At 43.2% G+C, this 25,487-nt stretch overlaps 1 pseudogene; it reads left to right on the plus strand.

Annotated features, from left to right (window-relative positions):
• Positions 1–8,226: 8,226 nt before the first annotated feature.
• On the plus strand, positions 8,227–16,224 carry LOC136503504 (uncharacterized; annotated as a pseudogene).
• Positions 16,225–25,487: the final 9,263 nt, after the last annotated feature.

Genomic DNA, 25,487 nt, shown 5'->3' on the forward strand with positions numbered 1-25,487 from the left:
CGATTTTCTTGATCGATCGCTTGAGGCATTTGTTCTCAAACCCAAAGGACTCAGAGCTCATGCGATGGTGGGCTACTGATGAATGCAAGAAGGACGATGGAGTGCTACATCACCCATCCGATACACAACAATGGAAGGACATCGATACCAAGTAAGAAGAATTTCATGAAGATCTGAGAAACATAAGGTCCGCTTTGAGCACAGATGGAATGAAACCTTTTTGTAATAGGACCTTCACACACAGCTCATGGCCAGTTATCCTGTTGATGTACAACATCCCAACATGGTTGTGTCAGAAGAGAAAGTATTTGTTGCTGACCTTTATAATATTAGGGCCGAAAGCACCAGGCATCGACATAGATGTTTTTCTGGAGCCGTTGATACAAGAAATAAAAGACACTATGGAAGCATCGAGTGGAAATCTGGGATGAGCTTGCTTAGAGTACCATCACATGTAAACCATCATTTTATTACCATCACTGACTACCATGGATAGTTTCCCATTTCAGGACAAATCAAAGGACTACTATAATGGCACTGAAGTACTTGTTACTAATGGTCCTTAATTTGTCGTATACATCTACAATGAGAGCATCTAATGTATGCTTTGGAAATTTCAGAATGTTTCTAGGACATAGAGCTAACCTGCCTGACATACTTACCACAAACGTCGTATTGCTCTGATCATGCAAAACTGGAGCTATAAGTACGTCATAACGATAACTAACATATCCCCATTTGTGCTCTCATAACGACAACTAGATTAGTCTAAGCAAATTTGTCTACCACGACTCGGTAGGTTGCATAGTTTCCCATGCCAAATAGAACATTTTCTATAGAACACGTGTTGATATGACATATGCCCTCTCTGGCTGGAGTTTTTGAACAACTCTAGCTCCAGTTCCGCTACGGCTAGGTGGATCTCTACCTAATGTCAGAGCAACACATGTAAAGCTCCTGTGAGTGCAGGAGTCATTTTGAACAACAGATATGAACCTCCGTTCCATGGCTTCTCCCGCTAAAAAAAGACCTAGCTTTTTCTATAGCTTGGTTTGTATATTAGGATTTAACGACACTATAAACGTTACATTTTCCATTTCCTTTCTCACACTCACGGCCTATTTCCATCCACCATTTCTCCAAGTAGAGTCATATGCTTACCTAAATATCCCCTGTTAAACAATTATTAATTTGTAGAGTCCAAAAGCCTACTATTTGGGTGGACTTAACATAGGGACTTGTATCTAAAATTAGAATTCTAAAAAGAAAACACTGGAAAACCACCACCACATCAGACCCTCTTTAAATGGCACTTTGGGCAGTGATCTTTCACACAACACCATCAAGATTTGCGACATGCATTATCACCTAAAATTGATAGAGAAACAGAAAATCCCATGTCAAATGACGTTTGGTGTATAGTACATTTTAAGTGTGTGTCACACAAACAAACAAATACCATTCTTCATCTAGCCAATGTCACGCACACATACAAGTGATGTTGGAGCGAATCAATAATAAAACAAAAGGATAAAATGTGCTTCAGCGTATTATACTTGACAAATTAAGCAACAACGGTTTATCTAGTTGAACCATTGTTGCTTCATTTGATATGTATAATACATTTAAGCACATGGACTTCAATAAAATGAGCCTAGTGGGGGTTGAATAGGTGATCTACAAAATGTAGACAACACTTCTGAAGTGGATTAGTACTTGTTGCTAAGTGACCAAAGGATGTAGATGTTGATCTCTAGGTAAAGTCCTTTGGTTGTTCCTACAAGCACAAGTTCACAAGAGTAGCAACTGTTGAAAAGCGCAATGGGGGCAAAGTCAAAAATAATCACAACCACAAAGAACTCAAAGAGAGAAGCGATTTTCTTGATACTTAGCCAAACCACTAAGGTTAGCGCATGTCCTAGCAGTTGAGGTGTTTACAAAGACAACTTTTTAATGCTTGCCTCTCCAAGCCTTCACCAAGTTCAAGTTTGGATTTCCACTACCTCTGGGGCAATTACAAACTTCCTAGAGATCACCATAGTGAGTTGGGAACTTCATGGACAGCTCCTAAGTCAACATGGAGCTCAAGATGATCCCACATTTCTCTCAAGGTGAAGAATAAGAACAAAAACTTGAAGCTCAATACTATGTATTATAATATGCATGTTTACTAATGTGTGACCATGTCCTAGATGCACCTAATTGTAGCCATTATTCCTTGTTCTTCATGATCATGCCTTGAAGTGTTGCTTTTTTTAATTCCTAGGCTACCAAATTTTTTAGCTAAAACATGATGAATGCGCCTTGAAAACCACTTGTAACCCAGACTGGAATCAGTTTAAATAGTTTCGAGACGTGAGGTGGGAAGATGTCCAGTGTGGAGTTTGAGAAGGAAAAGCATACCACAAAAAGTTCAGGGAGGTAAAAGAGACTTGTTCTGCGTAGCAATAGCTTAGCGTCATTGTGTGCCCGACCCATTCTAGAGTAAACAATAGTGGAAGATTGCTTTCCTTGCAAGCTCAACATAACCATGATGTTCCCTTTGTAGTACGTATTATTCCTCCATTGGTTATATTTTGACATGATGGTTCAATTGCATAATCTACCTAAACCACATAAGCCAAGTTACCTATACACTTAAGTCCAAAATTCATGAGTCCTTTATGGTCCGAGTGAACCTTCAAACCATCCGTGTGAATAGGTTAGTTTGTAGTATCTGGTCTCATTTGTTTACCATGAGCATTAGACTTGGGATGGAGTATAGTTTACCAAATTAGTTCATGGTTATGGAGTTAAGGATCAATCCATAATGACAAGGCATAAAGTTTATTGGTTCAACTAGTTTAGAATAGTGTTTTTGTATGCAAGCTCTACCAAAAAATAGAGAGCATATGTTTGCACCCAGATTTGGATAATCTTGGGTCTTAACTCATGCTTAGCTTACATAGCTCAGTAGAAGTCGAGCATGTGATGGGTTATTAATCATTTCAACAAGTTGCTCTCTCAGTTATGAGCAAATTCTTGACTTCTAGCCTCAAACTAAACTTGCAACGAAACAACTCATGGAAGATCGAGTTCTACCCCTCAAGTTAATCTTAATGTTAATGCTCATGCTAATGCTTAAATTTGTGCTATGCTTAGTTGTGTAGCTTGATAGGTGACACTCTTTTAATTGATACACAAATGCTTTACGTGATCCAACTTGTTACCTTGGTTAAGCCTCAATATCCTACACTGCAAGTTTGGTAGCTTGCCAACCACCTACTCCCTATTCAGGTGAGTCCAAGGATTGCTGCTCCTCTGCTAACTCACTAAGACCTCAAGCTTGGTCTACCCCAAAATGTAGGCTCCGACATGAGTGCTAGCCTATGAGCCCATCGACAAACAAGGCACTCCATAAGACACTTGATCTACTAGAGTTGCTCTTTGCCTTCCTTCTTAGGTATGAGCATAAGAACCCTGACATCCTCCGAAGCTACCTCACAATATTGTCGTGTGCTTTACGGACTCGCAGCCACCAAGCCATCTAGGAGGTGGCAACCTCCAAGAGTAACAAGCCAACATGGTTGCAAACCAGCCACTAGATGCTATCTCTCTCAATAAAATGCCCTAGATCAGTCCAAACTCACCATCAACATGATCTCAACTTGGCATATGTGAGTGGAGGGCTAACTTTGGCTCTAATGCGTGTGGATATGATCCTTGGCCACCAGCAACGTCAACTCACTCAGCCACATCTCCTATTATAATCATGCAAGCCAAACTAGACGTCACTCCCTCAACCCACAATCTACGGGGTCACTGGAAAGCTCGAGTGGGGGGACCGGAGCTCCCACAACGGCTAGTTAACATTTTGAAAAACTAGCCATTGCACGCTGCTCACTCCGGTGCAAAGTCTTTGGTGACCACTGGAGAACTCCGGTGAGTACACCGAGACACCCCATGAACACTGTAGATATACCTTAGGCGGAGCCTAGGCTCAGGTGCCCCCACAAAGGCCACTATCGCAGTAATCCAATGGCCACTAGTACGTTCTTCTGAAGGTTTTTGCCACCAACAAAATCCTCAAGCGACTGGGCACCGGATCTTTCCGGTACTACGTCCTTTGCTGCAAGACGTCAACAGAGAACACCATGGCCACCCTATTTTCGGTGTTCAACCACCCAATAGCACAAATGTTTTCCAGTGGAGCCACCCGCTGTGCAGCAGACGTTCAAACCGGTCAGGATTAGCAGGGTCCTAAGCTCCGGTGCCTCCCCCACAATGGGCACTAGACATATCTGGTGACTATGTAAACAACCCACCATGCCACCCCTCTGTCAAAACATTTTTGAATGCACTAATTCCAACACCTTTAGCATCGAGTTAGCATTTTTCAAAACATTTTGCAAAGGTTTTCACTTGCTTCCTTTCCATGCCACTCCATCTAATTGCACACTTGAGTTATATATTTAATTAAATTTGAGACTATTTGATATCTTGAAATATGAGATGAGTATTTATTTTGAGATGAAGGGACCTTTGAAGCTGGGCTGCCGCCCCCGTGATCCCCAACGTAGGTATAAAAGTTGCGCTGACCTAGGGCCTCTTTTGATCTGCTAGACCTCTAAAGTTTAGACTAAAGTCTCCCAACAAATGGTCTAAAATTAGCTCTAAACTTTAGTCCTCCTCATGTTAGAGCTTTAGATATGAAAACTGAGCTAAAATGCTCTGGATCTTTTAGAGATCAAAATTTAGAGAAATATAGAGGAGGGAATCCAGAGACCCTTACCTCACTTACCAAAAGAAGAGTCGCAATTAATTTCCATGCGAAACTGCTCAGGGCATGTACAACCCACAGATGGCATGCTGTCTGCAAAATGTTTCTACTTCACATACAAACAGCTAAACATATAGCTTATATAATAGGTCATCTATTTGACTGTCTGCAGACTATTTAATGCTTTCGATCAACCATGATCAAGCATGAAAATAATTTTTACATTCCATTGTGTTGCTTCTTGAAACAAACTAGATCAACACATCAATAAGATGAACACAATTCCAATATTTTTTAGAACCATCAATGAAAATGATATTAATATTAATATATATTATATATCATATAATACAATATTCAAATAAAATATAATACAAGCAGCCTGTTCAGAAATAACAGCACGTTCACTTTCCAACTAACTTCATGCCCACATTCATAGCAGTCCAATTTCATAGCAGCGTGTGGCGGTCTTAAGTCCACACTAAAGAAAACATATTCTAGGAAGGTCATTGAAGATTTATAGCTAACAATCCTCAGCCTTTCCACTAAAGAAAATGATCCAAGAATTTTCACTCAAAATCAAGAATCAATGCAGTAGGGCACCCACATACCTACTTGAATTTCGTTCAGGTCAAGAAAAGATCTCCGAAGAACTGTGTTGTATCTGAATATGTACAACATATATGTACCATGACAAATAGTCTGAACACTGGACTATTACCAAATTTTGTTCAGATTCAGAAAAGAACTTCTTAGAACTATGTTGTATCTGAATATGTACATCATATAGATATGTATGTCTGAACTATACATACAGTGAATGAATGATATATGCAAGGAACAAAAGAGCTCTGAATTCAATAGTTCAAGGATGATCCAATAATTCAAGAGTTGTCTGAGTCCAATAGTTCAGTAGCTTCAAGAATGATCCACAAGCAGACAATACAAGATGAAACATATGAAATGTTATTGTAATGCATACAATTGTGGTAGAAGCACAGTGCCAAATCTTGATTCATCCCTCTCCTTTCTCTCCAGAAAAGAAATTGCAACTTGAATGTCACGTGCGAGTAGGTCGTCGGCCAGCATGCCGCCAGCGACATTGCGTTTAGATCCACCGTGTACCTAGCCGCAACGCATGACGCTGGCCCGCTGGAGCCTCCGCCGTTGCAGCCGGACTATTAACTCAGCTAGTGTGGCCGGCAGTGAGGCGCCCACACACTCGGCTGAGCCAGAGCCAGTCTTCGGTGGCATAGACGAGCTGCCCCGTGCACTACTACAAAAATGAGTTTGCGAGGCACTGCCCAAACATTAACCGAGGCGGGGACAAAATCTAACCACCTCGTAAAATGCCCGTCGACTAGCAGAGACGATCATTTTATTTACCTAGGCAACAAAAAAAGACCGCCTCGCAAAATCGATTAATGGATGTGGTCGTTTTATTTAAGGAGGCGGTTAGGAAATGCCCATCTCTTATGAGGCCCACCTCTATTAAACATGGCCAAGCCCACTTGACCGAGTAATGGGTTCGTACTATATATACTGAGAAACCCTAGACTCCTCCCACTCAGCAGACTTAGCCGATTCTCTCTTTCTCTCTCTTGCCGAGCACAGGCGCACAGCCACTCTCTTGGTCTCTCTCTCTTCCTCTCTCCGGCGGACGGTAGAACCGACGTGCGGGCACAACACGCGTGGCACGGCGAGGGCGGCGCTGACCCAGCTCTCCTATCTCTCTGTTTCCCTCATCGACAAGCGCTCGCACTGCAGCCCCCTCCGCAGTAGCGCTCACACAGGCCCAATGGTGGCCCTGCAGCGGCACTCAGGTGAGCGCTCCAGAGGCCAGATCCGCCTGCTTGTCCCTCTTCTCCCTTCTCGAGCGGCGTGGATCCAGTGGCGACGCTCGCGGAAAGGCCAGATCCAGCGACGGCGGGGCGGAGGCCGGATCCGGCGGTGGCTCCCTCTTCTTCGTCCCCAAGCGGCGCGGATCCAGAGGTGGCATGTGCGTGGAGGCTGGATTTGGCTTCCCTGATGGCGGATTGGGCAGCGGAGAGCGTGCAGGGGGCGGCGCAAGGGCTAGATCCAGACCTTGTTGAGCTGTGGGCTTTTTTCCTTTTTTTTGTTTTTTATTTGATTTTCGCAGGCGGGAATTTGAATCGCTTCGGAAAAGAATGATTAACTGAGACCTTTTAGACGAGACGGACGTGATGCCTGCCTCGGTTAGCCCATTTCGCCTGCCTCGATTTTTTTTGTAGTAGTGGTGGCGCCATCCACCGGCGCCGTCGAGCTTGACATCTCCGCGTTGCAGCCACATCCCGTGCCTCGGTGATTTTAGCGCCCATCTTTGCTTCTCCCGTGTGCCGTGGCTGGATCCGGTGCCTTGGCACTCGGGCAAGACGACTCCAAACAATGTGGCGATGGATGGCGATTACGCCTGGGAGCACGAGCCGTCGTCGTCGCCTCACAAGACGACGGCCGCGCCTTGATTCCTGTTCACGAGGGGGCTTTTTGGAAATGTTATGGGACACTGACGACTCAAGCTGGCCCGTTGTACGTGCCATCAAAACTCAAAAGCCAGGTGTCGCAGCGCAGCACGTCCGCCGTACCTGACCTGAGCCCATCCAATGATTTTTTTTCTCGAATACGCAAGAGCACTGCGTATCATTATATTAAGAAGGTAGAAGTTTGAAATACAATAAAGACCGTTCCCGACCCGACGGTTACCTCGAAGGGACTACATTTTGACTATGACAACCTTGAGATCCATTAGGATCATCCTAGACTACGATCTAGCTAAAGTACCAGACCGCGCTGCTCCACCAGCCATCGCCCTGGATGCTGGGAACAGCACATGAAGCGCCACGACGTTTGCTTCCGATAGGGTGCCCTAGAAGTACGAATCGTACGAACGCTTGGCTGCAGAGGAAATCGGTGTTGAAGGTGCCAGGATCCCCATCTTCTTCATGAGCAGCACTTCGCCACGTTTGGACGTCGGGATGTGGTCCATCTGCTAAGCAACAATTCGTCTGCTCCTAATAGGCAGAGTAGTCCACTTTGCTGCTGGCTTCGCTATGGAACCTGGAGCGGCAACTCAGACAAAAGCCTGTTACCAGTAAAATCCAGTCAGTACCCTCGTAAGTTGAAAGCACATGGCTCGTATGTCGAAAGCACAAGGCTAGCCAGCCAGGCAGCGTTTCGCCGCGGCCATCTACGCTTGACGTCGCGTGGGATTTCGCATTCTCGCCGCGGCCAGGCCCGATCCACCAGGTCCCGTGCTGGACGGTGGCTGGATCTCGCCCCACTGCGCTCTCCTCACAACCCGTTTTCCCTTTCCGGCCGCACATCCTTTCCAGCGATCCCATTCCCAGCTCTCGTCAGAACAGCGGCCGCCCCTGCCCTTCCCAAGAAAACCCTAGCCGCTGCGGCGCAAAACCCTAGAGGTGGCTCCGGACGCTGCTTGGGTTCCGGTGATGGAGGAAGAAGTCGGCGGCGCCAGTGGCAGCGAGGAGGTGGTGCAGCTGCAGGACGCGGTGGAGCTGCTGGTGGAGCACCTCGTGGAGCCGGTGCTGCCGCTCGGCCGGGTCGACCGGGAGGAGGCCCTGTCGCCTGAGACTCAGGAGGCCGTGGTGCGTCAGGTGAGGAAGCTTGTGCTTGACCCATATATTGCTCCTTTTCGCGGGGTTCCCGGAGGGGAGGGTCGATCGGGGCCAAGGTTTTCATTTTCGGAAATTAAAATTTATCGGGGGTCACAAATAAAGAGGATAAATAGGATATATCGGAAATATCAGACTAAATTCAAATATAATTTAATTTGAATTTAAGTAAATTTAAATAAATTTAAACAAAATTTGTACAAAAAAGATAGATATTTTCTTATCGGCGCCTACGGATAAAAATGATATATCGGAAATATCAGGAGATTTCGGCCGAAAAAGGAAACCATGATCAGGGCATGGATTTGGGTCGCGCGGCGCGTGCTTGCGGTGGATCCGGGTTGAGGAAAGGAGCATGGCGCCCTCCACACTTCCCCGTGCGAGTGCGATTCGTTCTGGGGTTGGATTTGGGTCGCAACTCGCCTAGCAGAAGCAAATCTCATCGCTGTAGAACTCAATCCCGTGCACGTTATCATCATGATGTAAATATTTTAGTTGCATCAGGTTCATGTTTTACATTCCAAACCAGCTAGCTGCATATTGTAACGCATATTGTAACGGTGTTCAGGCCAGAGCGCACCATGCTGCGTCCACGGTGTGACCCAGCGGTTCCTTAGCCACGCCACGCATGAAACGTTCTCGCGCTTTAGGCGGGCACAACGCAGCGTGAGCGGGCGTGGCGGATTGTAAGCACCGTTGAATATAAGGAAGAAAGGAAGCCGGAAAAGGTCGCAACATTGTGAGGCGGAAAACTGTGTCTTCGCGTTCGCATGTGTGCGTGCGTGAGCGACGTCAAGAGCGCACCCGTTGGCCCGTTGCCGATCGCTGTCGAGCAGCATTCCGGCAGCCGGCGCCAACAAGCGCTCCCGATCTCCCGATCCGGCCACGGGCCACCTCAATCGAACTTGGCGGCGGCGCTCCACCTCCAAGTGCCACGGCCAAGGAGGCCAGGCGGTCACGAGGCACTGCCGCACTGGGCAGGCTCGGGTGCTCGGCAGCTGCTATTCGCGCTTTGGCGGCTCACCCTCGTTCCTCGATCCGGCACGCCCTTTGAGGAACGGAGGAGCATGGTGCTTACGCCTCCTCGCCGTGGGATGCGAGTGGTCCTGCGTGGCTACGGATGCAAGCGGGGCGGGCTGCGTGCCAATATTTTGGGCTGTGCGGGTGCCTGCTACACAAGCGCTTGCAAACTGCACCATCCTGGCACATCCTCAGCAGCCGGAGCAGCAACGGATGCGCCATTCTTCTTCCTAGCGACGGGGGCCCTTGGCAGCTGGAGTAGACGACGATTTCTTCTTAGTCGGTGCGGTGGCAGGGGCAAAAGCACTACGTAAAAAACGTTTTTTTAGCAACAGGACGAATTTTTTGTAGGGGCGGCTGGTGATAGAGCCGCCCCTACAAATGGTTGCCAAATGAGCCGCCCTTACAAATGAATTTGTAGGGGCGGTCAGTGTTATCAGCCGCCCCTACAAATGGCCCGATTTGTAGGGGCGGCTGGATATTCTACCGCCCCTACAAATTGATTTGAAGAGGCGGCTCAACAATGAAGTGCATCTACAAATGGACGCCGAATATTAAAAAGTAAGCACTAAAATTTAAATTTTGTAAACGACATCGGATGAAGAAACAATCAAAATGAAAGTTATAGATCTCGAAAAGTTATGAAACTTTGTAGTTGACAACTTTTTCAGTTGAGATCATTTACTACTTGAAAATACTGTTTGAAATTATTGTTCTCGTTTTGTCCTCTAATTCGGAGCCAATTCTTAAAACTGGTCTAGTTTTCGCATACGAACTCCGATTTCAACGTTCCATATATCAAAATCGATCAGAAAAAAATTTCGGATCCGTCCATCCCTGGCAACGCCGGGGTTTGAAAAATTTAGATTGGTCAAAAAGTGGTTACAAGATCCTCTTTTCGTGGTCACAAGGTTTTTGTCGATTTTGAGCAAGTTTTCTGAAAATTCCACAGGCCACGTCTTTCACTTGTTTCAGCTCATACTTTCTGTGGTTACTTCTTTTATGTTCCTAAGTAAAGGAAAAATATCAAAAAAATAAAATAAAAAAGTCAAAATTTCCCAAAAAAACAACGACAGCCCAAAAAATAGAAAAAAAGAGGGGCAAAAGAGGAACATTATTTAGAGGAGCACATAGAGAAGGTCAAACGTTATTTTGGAACAATAATTGATTTCAGATGAAAAAATCATGAACATAGAAGTTGCAGAACTTATGAAGATCTATAAGTTTTATTTTGGTCATTTCTTCATCCGATAAAGTGGTAATAATATTGTTCACAAAATTTACATCTCTCTTATAGTTTCATAAACAATAAGAGGGATATGTAACATTTGTGAACAATGTTACTACCACTATGTCAGATGAATAAATGATCAAAATAGAAGTTGTAGATCTCAGAAAGTTATGAAACTCTATAGTTGACAACTTTTAAATTTGAAATCATCTTGTCAAGGAAAATTACGTTTGAATTTCTAAAATTTGAAATTTAAATTTTATAAACGACCTCGGATGGAGAAACAACCAAAATAAAAGTTGTAGATCTCGATAAGTTATGAAACTTTGTAGTTGACAACTTTTTGATTTGAAATCATCTTGTCAAGAAAAACTACGTTTGAATTTCCAAAAATTTGAAATTTGAATTTTTTAAACGACCTCGGATGGACAAACAGTAAAAATGAAAGTTATAGATCTTGAAAAGTTATGAAACTTTGTACTTGATAACTTTCTCATTTAAAACCATCTTGTCATGGAAAACTACGTTCGAATTTCTATTATTTGAAATTCAAATTTTATAAGTGACCTCGGATGGTGAAACTACCAAAATGAAAGTTGTAGATCTCGAAAAGTTATAAAACTTTTTAGTTGACAACTTTTTCATTTGAATTAGTTTAGGGCCTCAAACAATCAATTTATGCTCAGTTTTGTATAATACATGGGTAATCAAAATGGATTGTGAACATAAGTGAATGTGAGGTGTAGTGGTAGAGGAGATGGCGCGCGAGAGAGAGGTTGGCGGTTCGAATCCTGGCCGACGCAAAGTGTGCAAAAATCGTGAAAAAATGCTGCAACTATAGAGTGAGGGTGTGTGTGGTTGTCGGTGGGGACCTCCTGGGTTTAAAAAAATTTTGCTATTTTTTTGCCCCTTTTTCCGTGGTTTCTAGAAATTAATTTATAGGGACGGCTTAATATCCAGCCGTCCCTACAAATCGGATTTGTAGGGGCGGCTGGTGCAAATCAGTGATTTTTAGCCACCTTTTTATAGGGGCGGCTGGCAAAACCGACCGCCCCTAAAAAATCTTTTTCTACGTAGTGAAGTGGGCTTGGTGGAGTAGACAGATGAAATGACGGCGACAGTAGAGTCTTCGCCTGTGTGCAGGATTTCACGGGCTTTGCTGATTGCCCACTTTTGTTAGCAGGATGGCCCGCGCTTCAGTCTGCAATAGAAAAAAGTGGCCCGCGGTTGTCCAGCAGGTCTTTTTTGCATCCTTACTTGGTGCATTTGGAATTAATTCGCGGCTTCTACTGGCTGATCCATAACATTGTTCCACTTAGTGTTGATCACACACTTTTTTTTCTTTCTTTCTTTTTTATTTTTGCAATTGCCGATCGAGCTGCGGCTTTCCTCGCGGCTCCGTCATATCATATGGAGCTTATTCTAGCTTATTTGTTTCGGGGCTTCGGGCTTTTCGATTTCGCTTTTGTATTTTCCAATAAATCGTCATCGAGTTACCCGCCATGTATGTGGTTTTGTTGTTGTGCAGGTACACGCAACGGTTCTCCTATACAACTACTACCACTGGAAACAGTTCCCGCAACTCGAGTTTGCCAGCCCCCTTCGGTTCTGCATGTCCGCCTCCCTCACCGTCACCGTCACCATAAAAAATCTGCTCATGTACCTGAACCGTCCCCAGAACCGAAATGCTGAGGCGGGGTTCTTGGTTACTGACAAGGCAATCATCGACGCATGCGACATTGTTGAGGCGCTCGACCCCACCAAGGACTCCCCCGAGATGATCATGTGGCCGATCTCCAGGATTGCTGGTATGCTTCTCAATAGGACAAAGAAAGCATGCTTGCTCGAGCATGGATCCCAAACCAAGGGTTTCTGGTCGATATTTGAGAAAGATATCAGCAGTAACATGTCGGTGCAGGGGTCGTGTATTAAATCTACGGCACTTCCTTCTGAACCATCCATGCTTCAGCGGATTGCATATTCAGAGGTGGAGCCCAAAACAGGTTTGTGCTATAGACACTTCTACAGTTTTCTTCTTCAACTTAATTACAGTGCATTGTATGTATGCACCCTTATTCCTTTTCTAATAACTAGAGCAATTGGATGCAGCCTTGTTGTGGCTATATATTGGCTACAGGTCCATGCCACAATTTGTAGTTCACCCACAAGCACATGGCAAAAATATGGTCATTTTGTAGAGTTAGGCTAGCTGGTGTGGTCTCGCTTCTCTCATCTATACTATAGTATAAAGAGCGTGCAAGCCGGCAACTTCCGTCCCTCTCACATATCACTTCCGTCCCTCTCACATATCATTTAATTTGATTCTATACCAGTTGTTTGCTACCGAAACATTATTTAATATGGTCTTGCATCTACTGGCACATTAGGGGCGCTATTGGTTGCATGTACGAGGCTCAGCCAGGCTTGCCAGATGCAATATACACGTGACCAGTTTCCTGGTCTTGGGTGTCGGCCTAAGTTTGCTCCATGCAAAAGCCGCCCCCAAGCCTAGCTCGCCCCATGAGGAAAAAATCAATGTTTTGATGGCCGCACGCACGGGCGAGCGCGCGGGAGAGCGTTTCCTTAAAGACTGGCTGCATTTTCCATGCATTTATTTATACATGCATAAAACCAGATGGCAACTCAGCTGTGCTAGGTTGTTCGCGCACAATGTATTTCTGTTATGCTATAATGGATATGGGGTTGCCTCCAATGGAAAAGAGGTTGTTTCCGTGTGAACCTGGATGCCTAGAGCGAGCCTGGATGCCTAGAGCGAGCCAAGCTCGGCCGGGAAGCCAACTAATCGCGTCCTAGAGTAGCTTAATTAGATTGTGTTCATGAGCTGATAGCAATCAATGTTCTTTTCTAAATTACACCAAATTGTGTGCTTGATACACAAGTTGCCTGGGAAGCGTAACTGTGTGCTTGATTTTCATTGATTTTGCAAAGTCTATGCTTGTGCTCCTATCTTTTGTATGTCTTAGTATGTCTCGCACACTTTTATTTTAATAGGTATGAATCGTACACATTTGCGTTTTATCGAAGAACATCGGGTGTACTCACTGAGTAATAAAGGGACAGCTACCATGTTGTTCCTTATGCACTATGATCAGACAGTCGACAACAAGCTTAATGAAATGCCTTTAGATGTGATCAAAGGTTTGCTTTTCCACTGTTCCCACTTTGTACCATTGCATGTTGTAGACCTAGTCAATAAGTACATTATATCAGGATTAATGTCATTTGAGGCAGCAAATCAGGAAAGTGGATAGATTGGTGCCCAATTTAGTGGAATCCTAGGCGCACCATTAGCAGGTGCTAATATAGAAGCTTAGCAAGTGTGATTGGGAGAGAATTAAGGGGTGATTGGGATATGTCATGGGCCTATCGATAAGGATGGCTTGCTTAGGAATCAAGTAAGCCTTTATATGTAAGGAGAGGAGATGTATCAATCTAATCAAGGAGGAATTAGAAGGAAAAGGCCTTCTCTCCTGCTCAGCCGTGAGCAAGGCCCCCGGCCGGCCCCCTCTCTCCCTCGCAACCATAATAGCCACCATAACATCTCGAATGGGTGGTGTCAGGTTCTGATGAGCCGCCCTCGGATCCTGTCGCCAAGGAGCTGACCGTCCTCTCCTAGTAGGTGGTGTCTCTCTGGGCGCATCTAGAGGCCCTGGAATCTCGACAACAAGCGACCACCACTACCACCATAAACGGTGCCCAATAGATCCAAGCCGAGGGTGAGATGTTGCAGCAGATCAAGCAGCCAACAGACATCATGACGGAGCCGGCAAGGAAGATGCTTAGCCGTCAGGTGTTAGTAGCGGCGCGGCTCCAGGCTGCTGTTCGTGGCACCTAGTGGGTGGGCAGGTGTGGGAGATGCGCGATCAGTAGCTGATTCAGCCCCACACCCCATCACATCTCCTCAAAGTTGCGCATAACTACACGGAGGACCTCGATCTTGTCTGCTGCGTCGGGGATCTTGGGCCTGTGGTTCCCCTACAGGCGGCGCACATGGTATTTTCCCCGTAGGTAGTGAACTGAGATTCTCCGGCGACGGGCGTTGGGGAGGCGCACCCCTCCTTGTCGTTCTCCATTGGAAGCCCTCATCTCTTCCCTATGTGGCGCGGACCAACAGCCATCTAGCATGGAGAAGGCATGGGGTCATAGCTTGGCACGCACCGCGTAGCGCCGCCGCAATCCGCCACTGGCCAGCCTTGAGGGCACCTCTGCTAGTCGCTTTGCAACCACTCCCAAGTCTCAACACCCGCGCCAAACTGCGCCATAGGATCTAGGTGAGGTGGCTGTACACGTGCAGCTCCGACGTGTGGATGATGTCCACCTTATATTCTGCAGGCAGCAAGTTTGGTTGCAGCTCGAGGACGAGCTCCTTGTCCATGAGGGGTGTAGTGTTAGAGGCAACAAATCAGGAAAGTGACAGATTGGTGCTCAATTAAGGGGAATCCTCGGTGCAACATTAGCAGGTGCTAATATAGAAGCTTAGCTGGAGTAATTGGGTGAGAAATAAGGGGTGATTAGGCTATGTCATGGGCCTATCAATAAGGATCGCTTACTTAGTGGTCAAGTAAGCCTCCCTATATAAGGAGATGAGATGTATCAATCTAATCAACTAAGAATTAGAAGGAAAAAGCCTTCTCTCTGGCTCGATCAGGCAAGGCCCTTGGGCGGCCCCCTCTCTCCCTTGCAACCATAATAGCCACCATAATAGATTCAGCAATGGTTACTTTGCTAAAGCTCTCTTCATGCTTTTCAAGATACTTTGTTTCATGTGTATGTGATATAATGCTTGCTGATTGTCCCTCCTAAATGAGTTGCTCTGCCAGTGTTAATACACAATTTTTCAATCGTAGTAATTTATAAAAGTTGTCCCTATTGTATTTCTTCCTTTCCTCTGACACGATGAGTGGTCCTATATTTGAAAGTGGTTCGTACCCAACAACGAACATCTGTTGTTGATTGCTATCATTTACTGCAATATAAGATTTATTTCAGCTGATTATGCATGAAACCATTATCGAAATGGTGTTCTTCTTACAACTCTTTTAGGTTAATGACTAAAGATTACTCTTCACATGTTGCAGGGACTGGCCTTTGGGATCTTCACTGAGCGTGCCAAAGGAACAAGAAGTTAACAGTAATAGCAAGTCCAAAATGAAAAAAATAACCACTGATGTTTCAACTCCAAAGAAAAATAAGCAGGTGGTAAAAGCAGTTGGTGATAGTGGCACCAACAACTGCAGCACCAGCAAAAACTGAACAGACAGCAACACGAACTGCAAAAAAAAAATTTGAAGCCTTGACAAAAGTTGCTACCTACGCAGAGCATGTGGATGGTCAGAGCCCCACAAAATACTTACAAGCCAGTGAGTCTATCGATCTTATAGTACTTCGCTACTTCGATTTTACGGATCCATTGTTTTTTCTCTTTATCATTATGATAAAGTCACTTAATTTCAGGTGTCCAAATGGACAAGAACAGACCAGAGAACAACTCTAAAAGTAGAAATGTGCCACAAGATATCATTCCGGTAAAGAACTCCATATGAGCTTGAGAAAAAAGATGCATTGAAATCAGGCGTGATGTTTCTAGTTCACTAATAATTAATATTTGCAAGTTTATGTGTAAAACTTCAACTTAAAGAATTCTTTTAAAAAAATACTTGAACTTAAATAATTAATTATCTTTCTGTCACACCCAGTTTTAAAGACAAAACTGAGTACTAACTATATGTGTGCCCAGGAAGTCAAATCACACATATAGCGACAAATTACAACAGTATCAAGAGACAATGCTTTATTATATAACAAAATATACTCATATTCAATACTTACATCAGAGTATGGCGAAACTGTTGGTAATCTTTAGGCTCCATCCTTCACAGGGACGGATGACTGTGGGTAATATATGCCTAGCACTTCTATCAATCTTCTGGGAACTCCTCCGTGATTCCATCAATCTTCGGAGCAACTTTTCTAGAGTCTGTGGTGTGGGGAAATAGCAAGGGTGAGCACATGTCGTACTCAGCAAATATAACATGGGGTTAATGGGGCTCAAAAGGATAACACTGGTTTACTACGGTTAGCTTTTAGTTAGTCGTAATTTTAAGTAATTGAGTAGCATCAAATTTATCATAAGCCCCATATAAACACATGATCAGATAAACATGAATAATGAATAGCGTAAACAATTAACCATTAATGATAATCTATTCCGTAAGAGTTCCAAGGCCGCTCGTGACCGTGAGCACGGCTGTTATAACAGTTTTACACTCTGCAGAGGTTGTAATTCTTTACCCATGAGCCGTGATTTACCCTTTCGTCCGAGGTGACCAGCCTCTTGACCCACTACCAAGGAAGGTCGGCAGGGTTCACTATGAAGTCTTTTAAAGGTTCGTCTAACAAGTTAGGGCCGCAAGGTTTCTGTGCCCTGCGAATGTAGAGCCCCCTTTTGAAAGGCACACTCACGTAGAAGTACTTTTAGGAACAGAGGTCGCACTACACCCAACCTGAAACACACCCCTCTTGCACCATAAAGTTAACCTCTAACAAGATAGAAAAGCTCCTCATACTTGACTAAAGCTAGAGCCATATAGCACTCGTGAATGTACTGTAAGTCCTGGTGACCACTTACAGATAAGTCCTTAGGGAGAGGAACCTAGAGCATCACAAAAACTATGCTCTAGCCCCCTTTTTCATTGTTGCTAAAAAGATCTTTTAGTGTTTATTACATATTCCATTAGTCAAGTTACAAGATCATGGTTTCAATTGAGCACTAGCATCATACTACCCAATGCAATACCCCTTAGGTGATAAGGAATCCAAGATATCAAATAGCTAGGAAAATTACTACAGTTGCTAAGGTAGACACATGCATATGATTAAGTTATTATAGTGAATAGGACAACAAGGATGATCCCATGCTATACTTGCCTTAAACACTTGCTTAACTCTCACACCATCAGCTTTCGGTCATCACCTTCTGATCTTCGGCGCCCACAAACGTGTTGATATGACATATGCCCTCTCTAGCTGGAGGTTTTTGAACAACTCTAGCTCCGGTTCCGCTACGGCTAGGTGGATCTCTACATAATGTCAGAACAACACATGGCTCAACGAGTGAAGCTCCTGTGAGTGCAGGAGTCATTTTGAACTGCAGAGATGAACCTCCGTTCCGTGGCTTCTCTGGCTATAAAAAGAGCTAGCTTTTTCTATAGCTTGGTTTGTATATTAGGATTTAACGACTCTATAAACATTGCATTTTCCATCCACGGCCTACTAACCGGGTGGAACTTGGCCTATTTCCATCCACCATTTCTCCAAATAGAGTCATATGTGTACCTAAATATCCGTTGTTGAACAATTATTAATATGTAGAGTCCAAAAGCCTACTAACCGGGTGGAATTAACATAGGGACTTGTATCTAAAATTAGAATTCTGAAAAGAAAACACTAGAAAACCACCACCACGTCAGACCCACTTTAAATGGCACATTGGGCAGTGATCTTTCACACAACACCATCAGATTTGCAACGTGCATTATCACCTAAAATTGATCGAGAAAACAAAAAAATCCCATGTCAAATGACATTTTGTGTATAGTACATTTTATGTGTGTGTCACACAAACAAACAAATACCATTCTTCATCTAGCCAATGTCACGCACACATACAAGTGATGTTGGAGTGAATCAATAAAAACAAAATGAAAAAATGTGCTTCAGTGTATTATACTTGACAAATTAAGCAACAACGGTTTATTCTAGTTAAACACATTGTTGCTTCATTTGATATGTATAATACGTTGAACCACACAGACTTCAATAAAATGTGCCTAGTGGGGGTTGAATAGGTGATCAACAAAATGTAGACAACACTTCTGAAGTAGATTAGTACTTGTTGCGAAGTGACCAAAGGATGTAGATGTTGACCACTTGGTAAAGTCCTTTGGTTGTTCCTACAAGCACATGTTCACAGAGTAGCAAACCAGTGAAAAGAACAATGGGGGCAAAGTCCAAAATAATCACAACCTCAAAGAACTCAAGAGGGAAGCGATTTTCTTGATCGATCGCTTGAGGCATTTGTTCTCAACCCAAAGGACTCAGAGCTCATGTGATGGTGGGCTACTGATGAACGTAAGAAGGACGATGGAGTGCTACATCACCCATCCGATACACACAGTGGAAGGACTTCGATACCAAGTACCAAGAATTTCATGAAGATCCGAGAAACATAAGGTTCACTTTGAGCACTGATGGAATGAAACCTTTTGTTACAGGACCGTCACACCCAGCTCCATGGCCAGTTATCCTATTGATCTACAACCCTCCAACATGGTTGTGTCAGAAGATAAAGTATTTGTGGCTGACCATTATAATATCAGGGCCGAAAGCACCAGGCATCGACATAGATGTTTTTCTGGAGCGTTGATACAAGAAATAAAGACCACTTATGGAAGCATGGAGTGGAAATGTGGATGAGATTGTTTAGAGTACCATCACATGTAAACCATCATTTGTCTTACCATCACTGACTACCATGGAAAGTTTCCCCTTTCAGGACAAATCAAAAGGACTACTATAATGGCACTGACGTACTTGTTACTAATGGTCTTTAATTTGTCATATATATCCTACAATGAGACCATCTAATGTATACTTTGGGAATTTCAGAATATTTCTAGGACATAGCGCTAACCTGCCTGACGTAATTACCGCAAACGTCGTATTGCTTTGATCATGCAAAACTGATGCTATAAATACGCATAACGACAACAAACAGATCCCGGTTTGTGCTCTCAACAACGAAAAACTACATTAGTCTAAGAAAATTCGTCTACCACAACTTGGCATATTGCATGGTTTCCCATGCAAAATAGAACGTTTTCTATAGAACACGTGTTGATATGACATATGCCCTCTCAGGCTGGAGTTTTTGAACAACTCTAGCTCTAGTTCCGCTACGGCTAGGTGGATCTCTACCTAATGTCAGAACAACACATGACTCATCGAGTGAAGCTCCTGTGAGTGCAGGAGTCATTGTAACTGCAGAGATGAACCTCCGTTCCGTGGCTTCTCCCGCTAAAAAAAGAGCTAGCTTTTTCTATAGCTTGGTTTTATATTAGGATTTAACGACACTATAACGTTACATTTTCCCTTTCCTTTCTCACACTCATGGCCTATTTCCATCCACCATTTCTCCAAATAGAGTCATATGCTTACCTAAATATCCCCTGTTGAACAAATATTAATTTTAGATTCCAAAAGCCTACTAACCGGGTGAATTAACATAGGGACTTGTATCTAAAATTCGAATTCTGAAAAGAAAACACTGGAAAACCACCACCACGTCAGACCCTCGTTAAATGGCACATTGGGCAGTGATCTTTCACACAACACCATCAATATTTGTGACGTGCATTATCACCTAAAATTGATCGAGAAAACAGAAAATCCCATGTCAAAGGACATTTTTGTGTATAGTACATTTTATGTGTGTGTCACACAAACAAACAAATACCATTCTTCATCTAGCCATGTCACGCACACATACAAGTGATGTTGGAGTGAATCAATAATAAAACAAAAGGAAAAAATGTGCTTCAGCGTATTATACTTGACAAATTAAGCAACAACGGTTTATCTAGTTAAACCATTGTTGCTTCATTTGATATGTATAATACGTCGAACCACACAGACTTCAATAAAATGAGCCTAGTGGCGGTTGAATAGGTGATCAACAAAATGTAGACAACACTTCTGAAGTAGATTAGTACTTGTTGCTAAGTGACCAAAGGATGTAGATGTTGACCACTTGGTAAAGTCCTTTGGTTGTTCCTACAAGCACATGTTCACAAGAGTAGCAACCGGTGAAAAGAACAATGGGGGCAAAGTCCAAATAATCACAACCTCAAATAACTCAAAGAGGGAAGCGATTTTCTTGATCGATTGTTTGAGGCATTTGTCCTCAAACCCAAAGGACTCGGAGCTCATGCAATGGTGGGCTACAGATGAACAAAAGAAGGACGATGGAGTGCTACATCACCCATCCGATACACAATAGTGGAAGGACTTCGATACCAAGTAACAAGAATTTCTTGAAGATGTGAGAAACATAAGGTTCCCTTTGAGCACTGATGGAATGAAACCTTTTGCTTACAGGACCATCACACACAGTTCATGGCCAGTTATCCTGTTGATCTACAACCTCCCAACATGGTTGTGTCAGAAGATAAAGTATTTGTGGCTGACCATTATAATATCCGGGCCGAAAGCACCCGTCATCGACATAGATGTTTTTCTGGAGCCGTTCATACAAGAAGTAAAGACACTATGGAAGCATGGAGTGGAAACATGGGATGAGCTTGTTTAGAGTACCATCACATGTAAACCATCATTTTCTTACCATCACTAACTACCATGGACTATTTCCCCTTCCAGGACAAATGAAAGGACTACTATAATGGCGCTGACGTACTTGTTACTAATGGTCTTTAATTGTCGTATACAACCTACAATGAGACCATCTAATGTATACTTTGGGAATTTCGTAATGTTTCTAGGACATAGAGCTAACCTGCCTGACATAATTACCACAAACGTTGTATTGCTTTGATCATGCAAAATTGATGCTATAAGTACGACATAACGACAACAAATAGATCCCTGTTTGTGCTCTCATAACGACAACTACATTAGTCTAAGCAAATTTGTCTACCACGACTTGGCATGTTGCATGGTTTCCCATGCCAATAGAACGTTTTCTATAGAACACGTGTTGATATGACATATGCCCTCTCTGGCTGGAGTTTTTGAACAACTCTAGCTCTAGTTCCGCTACGACTATGTGGATCTCTACCTAATGTTAGAACAACACATGACTCATCGAGTGAAGCTCCTGTGAGTGCAGGAGTCATTTTAAACTGCAGAGATGAACCTCCGTTCCGTGGCTTCTCCCGCTAAAAAAAGAGCTAGCTTTTTCTATAGCTTGGTTTCTATATTAGGATTTAACGACACTATAAACGTTACATTTTCCCTTTCCTTTCTCACACTCATGGCCCATTTCCATCCACCATTTCTCCAAATAGAGTCATATGCTTATCTAAATATCCCCTGTTGCACAATTATTAATTTGTAGATTCCAAAAGCCTACTAACCGGGTGAAATTAACATAGGGACTTGTATCTAAAATTAGAATTCTAAAAGAAAACACTGGAAAAACCACCACCACGTCAGACCCTCGTTAAATGGCACATTGGGCAGTGATCTTTCACACAACACCATCAATATTTGTGACGTGCATTATCACCTAAAATTGATCGAGAAAACAGAAAATCCCATGTCAAAGGACATTTGTGTATAGTACATTTTATGTGTGTGTCACACAAACAAACAACTACCATTCTTCATCTAGCCAATGTCATGCACACATACAAGTGATGTTGGAGTGAATCAATAATAAAACAAAAGGAAAAATGTGCTTCAAGCGTATTATACTTGACCAATTAAGCAACAACGGTTTATCTAGTTAAACCATTGTTGCTTCATTTGATATGTATAATACGTCGAACCACACAGACTTCAATAAAATGAGCCTAGTGGGGGTTGAATAGGTGATCAACAAATGTAGACAACACTTCTGAAGTAGATTAGTACTTGTTGCTAAGTGACCAAAGGATGTAGATGTTGACCACTTGGTAAAGTCCTTTGGTTGTTCCTACAAGCACATGTTCACAAGAGTAGCAACCGGTGAAAAGAACAATGGGGGCAAAGTCCAAATAATCGTAACCTCAAATAACTCAAAGAGGGAAGCGATTTTCTTGATCGGTCGCTTGAGGCATTTGTTCTCAAACCCAAGGACTCAGAGCTCATGCGATGGTGGGCTACAGATGAACACAAGAAGGATGATGGAGTGCTACATCACCCAAGAGATACACAACAGTGGAAGGACTTCGGTACCAAGTACCAAGAATTTCATGAAGATTTGAGAAACATAAGGTTCGCTCTGAGCACTGATGGAATGAAACCTTTTGTTACAGGACCATCACACACAGCTCATGGCCAGTTATCCTATTGATCTGCAACCTCCTAACATGGTTGTGTCAGAGGTAAAGTATTTGTGGCTGACCATTATAATATTAGGGCCGAAAGCACCAGGCATCGACATAGATGTTTTTCTGGAGCCGTTGATACAAGAAATAAAGACACTATGGAAGCATGGAGTGGAAACGTGGGATGAGCTTCTTTAGAGTACCATCACATGTAAACCATCATTTTTCTTACCAACACTGACAACCATGGACAGTTTCCCCTTTCAGGACAAATCAAAGGACTACAATAATGGCACTGACGTACTTGTTACTAATGGTCTTTAATTTGTCGTATACATCCTACAATGAGACCATCTAATGTATACTTTGGGAATTTCGAAATGTTTCAAGGACATAGAGCTAACCTGCCTGACATAATTACCGCAAACGTCGTATTGCTTTGATCATGCAAAACTGATGCTATAAGTACGACATAACGACAACAAACAGATCCCCGTTTGTGCTCTCACATTGACAACTACATTAGTCTAAGCAAATTTGTCTACCACGACTTGGCATGTTGCATGTTTTCCCATGCCAAATTGAACGTTTTCTATAGAACACGTGTTGATATGACATATGCCCTCTCTGGCTGGAGTTTTTGAACAACTCTAGCTCGAGTTCCGCTACGGCTAGGTGGATCTCTACCTAATGTCAGGAGAACACATGACTCATCGAGTGAAGCTCCTGTGAGTGCAGGAGTCATTTTGAACTACAGAGATGAACCTCCGTTCTGTGGCTTCTCCCGCTAAAAAAAGAGCTAGCTTTTTCTATAGCTTGGTTTGTATATTAGGATTTAACGACACTATAAACGTTACATTTTCCCTTTCCGTTCTCACACTCACGGCCAATTTCCATCCACCATTTCTCCAAATAGAGTCATATGCTTACTTAAATATCTCCTGTTGAACAATTATTAATTTGTAGAGTCCAAAAGCCTACTAACCGGGTGGAATTAACATAGGGACTTGTATCTAAAATTAGAATTCTAAAAAAACACTAGAAAACCACCACCACGTCAGACCCTCTTTAAATGGCACATTGGGCAGTGATCTTTCACACAACACCATCAAGATTTGCGACGTGCATTATCACCTAAAATTGATCGAGCAAACGGAAAATCCCATGTCAAAGGACACTTTGTGTATAGTACATTTTATGTGTGTGTCACACAAACAAACAAATACCATTCTTCATCTAGCCAGTGTCACGCACATGTACAAGTGATGTTGGAGTGAATCAATAATAAAACAAAAGGAAAAAATGTGCTTCAGCGTGTTATACTTGACAAATTAAGCAACAACGGTTTATCTAGTTAAACCATTGTTGCTTCATTTGATATGTATAATACGTCGAACCACACAGACTTCAATAAAATGAGCCTAGTGGGGTTGAATAGGTGATCAACAAAATGTAGACAACACTTCTGAAGTAGATTAGTACTTGTTGCTAAGTGACCACAGGATGTAGATGTTGACCACTTGGTAAAGTCCTTTGTTTGTTCCTACAAGCACATGTTCACAAGAGTAGCAACCAGTGAAAAGAACAATGGGGTCAAAGTCCAAAATAATCACAACCTCAAAGAACTCAAAGAGGCAAGCGATTTTCTTGATCGATCGCTTGAGGCATTTGTTCTCAAACCCAAAGGACTCAGAGCTCATGCGATGGTGGGCTACAGATGAACACAAGAAGGACGACGGAGTGCTACACCACCCATCCGATACACAATAGTGGAAGGACTTCGATACCAAGTACCAAGAATTTCATGAAGATCTGAGAAACATAAGGTTTGCTTTGAGCACTGATGGAATGAAACCTTTTGGTTACATGACCGTCACACATAGCTCATGGCCAGTTATCCTATTGATCTACAACCTCCCAACATGGTTGTGTCAGAAGATAAAGTATTTGTGGCTGACCATTATAATATCAGGGCCGAAAGAACTAGGCATCAACATAGATGTTTTTCTAGAGCCATTGATACAAGAAATAAAGACACTATGGAAGCATGGAGTGGAAACGTGGGATGAGCTTGTTTAGAGTACCATCACATGTAAACCATCATTTTTCATTAGCATCACTAACTACCATGGACAGTTTCCCCTTTTAGGACAAATCAAAGGACTACTATAATGGCACTGACGTACTTGTTACTAATGGTCTTTAATTTGTCGTATACATCCTACAATGAGACCATCTAATGTATACTTTGGGAATTTTGGAATGTTTCTAGGACATAGAGCTAACCTGCCTGACGTAATTACCGCAAACGTCGTATTGCTTTGATCATGCAAAACTGATGCTATAAGTATGACATAACGACAACAAACAGATCCCCGTTTGTGCTGTCACAACGACAACTACATTAGTCTAAGCAAATTTGTCTACCACGACTTGGCATGTTGCATGGTTTCCCATGCCAAATAGAATGTTTTCTATAGAACACGTGTTGATATGACATATGCCCCCTCTGGCTGGAGTTTTTGAACAACTCTAGCTCCAGTTCCGCTACAGCTAGGTGGATCTCTACCTAATGTCAGAACAACACATGACTCATCGAGTGAAGCTCCTGTGAGTGCAGGAGTCATTTGTACTGTAGAGATGAACCTCCGTTCCGTGGCTTCTCCCGCTAAAAAAAGAGCTAGCTTTTTCTATAGCTTGGTTTGTATATTAGGATTTAACGACCCTATAAACGTTACATTTTCCCTTTCATTTCTCACACT

This window comes from Miscanthus floridulus, chromosome 14 (genome assembly GCF_019320115.1).
Source record: "Miscanthus floridulus cultivar M001 chromosome 14, ASM1932011v1, whole genome shotgun sequence".
Classification (NCBI taxonomy): domain Eukaryota; kingdom Viridiplantae; phylum Streptophyta; class Magnoliopsida; order Poales; family Poaceae; genus Miscanthus; species Miscanthus floridulus.